The sequence below is a fragment of the Nematolebias whitei genome, chromosome 20, assembly GCF_014905685.2.
Source record: "Nematolebias whitei isolate Nwh7 chromosome 20, NemWhi1, whole genome shotgun sequence".
Classification (NCBI taxonomy): domain Eukaryota; kingdom Metazoa; phylum Chordata; class Actinopteri; order Cyprinodontiformes; family Rivulidae; genus Nematolebias; species Nematolebias whitei.
Window position 1 is genome coordinate 19,813,158 of NC_056517.1, and position 3,151 is coordinate 19,816,308.

Sequence of the window (3,151 nt, forward strand, 5' to 3'; positions counted from 1 at the left end):
ATATATATATATATATATATATATATATATATACGTATATATACATACATACAGTATATGTACACACATATATATATATATCATGCATTTTTTTTTTTTTTTACTGTAAGCTTTTTTATTATGTCTGAAATATATCAGGCAACTCAAAATCTCCGCCCCTAAAAGTCCAAAGTCATTGCACATTTTTATTTTGATTATTTATTAAAAATGCAATGAGAAAAGATGTTGCCCAACCTGTGGAGTGGATGTTCCAGCCGCAGCACGTGCACCAGCTTGCGCGCACACTCCTGCCCAGCAGAGACGCGGACCGCATGTCCCGCAGGGCTCTGCAGAGCTGTCTGGAGATGCTCCTGTGTGTAAAACATGCACTGTCTGCAGGGAGCACAGCTGAAGCATGAAGAAGCTCCCCGTAGGACATGCAATCTGCGTCTCTGCTGGGCAGGAGCATGTGCGTGAGTTGGTGTGCATAGTACAGTAGGAACATCCACTCCACAGACTGGGCACCGTCTCCTCTCGTATTTTAACAAATGATCAAAATAAAAATACACGATGACTTTGGACTTTTAGGATAGGAGATTTGCTGGATCCAACCAAATAGTTGCCAGAACACAGTCGGTCAGAATGAGGGAGTTCCCTGATCTTATTCTGGCAGGATCCGGCTCAAATTAACCACTGGCTTAGTGGAGAAAACAGTTTGTGACTCCTCAGACTGATGAAGTCCTTCAGATGGAGGGTGAAACGTCTCTCAATAAAAAATTAAACAAACTGTCCAGATGACCTGACTGAACAATGTTGGATTTTTTTTTAACCTAGATTATTGAACATGAACCTTGATGTCCTGAGTTTAATCCCTGGCTTGGACTTGGGGTCTTTGTGTGAAGCTTCCATGCTATCCTTGTGTTTGTGAGGGATTTCTACTCCTGGTACTCTGGTTTTTCTCCAACAGTCCATGTAACTGTCACTACAAGGATTTATGCATTGAAAAAATTAATATTTGTTCTCAGTAGTTAGAATATTTTGGTTTTAATTTGTTTGGTTCACACTTTGAAAATATTTTTTTATCTTTTGTATACGATGCATTTATTCTGTCACAAAGGATTATTTTTTGTTGTACCGTTATTGCGAGATTTGTGTGAATGTGTGTGTGTGTGTGTGTGTGTGTGTGTGTGTGTGTGTTTTGGGGGGGGGGGGGTGGGTTGAGACCTGCTGGTGCTCGCTATGCAGATATCTGGAGCCACAAGTGGTATGCAGCAGCCTTGGCCGTTCTTTAGCTGTAAATAGTGCACAAGATGAAAAATATTTGCCTAGGATCTCTTAAATGATGAGCAGCCACAAGTTTTCAGATTCAGAGTTTCTTTATTGTCGTTAACACCACATGTGGTACATGTGGTGGAACAAAATTATGTACACAGGGTCCCAGTTTCATCCAACAATAAAATGTAAAAGAAAAATCGTAATAAGATCTAAGATATGAACTAAGAAAAACATCAACTAAATAATCACTAAGCACTTATAGCATAAAAAAAACCCGATACACTGAACAGTAGCACATACACGAGTCTGTGTGAACAGATGAGCACGAATGAACACATCAACATGAAACATATCAGCAGCAACATGAAACAGATCAGCAGCAACATGATATGATTTTTCACAGTGATTATTCTGGTTAGATATTCATGAGTCTAACATCTTCAGGGTAGAAGCTGTTGCTTAGTCTAGTGGTTCTACACTTAATGCTCCTCAACCTCCTTTCTGAGGGGAGCGGGGCAAAAAGTGTGTGTGCTGAGTGAGTGGGGTCCTTCATGATGCAGGTGGCTCTCTTCCTGCATCTGGAGGTGTAGATGTCTGTGATGGTGGGGAGACTGACTCCAACAGTCTTCTGTGCAGCCTTCACCACTCTCTGCAAAGCTTTTCTTTCTGCAGTAATAACAATATATTACAGATATTATTGGTCCATTTTTTCCTAACAGAGCACTTCTCTCTCAGGCTGCAGGTTTACTTGTGGTTCCTAGAGTTTACAAAAACAGAATGGGAGGAAGATCTCTGCTCAACATGTGTAATTATTTTTTCTATCCTTAACATGGGGTTTTTTTTTTGTCTTTCAGGTACACCTGGACCTACCATTCTGTGTTTGTCTGTCTCTCTTTTCTGTCCTCTCAAACCAGCCGGTCAAAGCAGATGGCCGCTTGTCCTGAGCCTGGTTCTGCTGGAGGTTTCTTCCTTTTAAAAGGGAGTTTTTCCTTTCCACTGTTGCCACTGTGCTTGCTCAAGATGGGAGACTGCAACGAAGTCAAGATTCAACTTGTCTGCTGCTTCCTTAGAGAGAACTTTACTAATTGGCTTTTATGTATGTGAATGTTCCTGTAAAGTGCCCTGAGACAACTTTGTTGTGATTTGGCGCTATATAAATGAACTGAATTGAATTGAATTGCAGCTGTGCAGCCTCCATGCCACACGATGCCGGAGCACAGGATGCTCTCCACTGAACACTTGGGGCGGCTGTGGCTGAGTGGTTAACAAAGTCGTCCTCCATTGTGAGAGTTGGGGGTTGGAATCCACCAGCAGTCACATGCTGAAGTGTCTCAGGGCAAGACACTGAACCCCTCATCACCTCCGATGTGTGTCCCATCAGTGTATGAATGTTATATAAAGCACTGATTAGTCTCTTTAGAATTATTTGTTCAATTAGCTTTGTAGAGATCTAGTAGAGTACTGTATGAATGGGTAAATGAGGACACAGATTTTGTTGCAAAGTGCTTTGAGTATCTGGTTGAGTATCTGGATAAGATAGAAAGGCGATATATAAGTACAGTCCATTTACCTGTAGAAGGAGGTGCGGACTGAGCTTCCCAGACCAGCTCGCCTCAGCTGTCTGAGGCGAGCTGGTCTGGGAAGCATAAGGCCTGTTATAAATAAAGTAGCTGTGCCTGTGTCGTCATTGAGAGTTACAGTGAAAACTCGACCAGCCAGCGCAGGTGAGAAGAAAAAAGAGAAGATGGTAGCTGCCTGCATCTGAGTGATGGTACCGTTGTGATGCGAACACAAGGGGGTGCCATCTCCTAAGCTCAATGCTCACAAGCAGCTAAGCCCAGCAACATCTTCATGCAACAAAAATACGGTGAAAATTAACAAAGGACAGTGTTAAAAG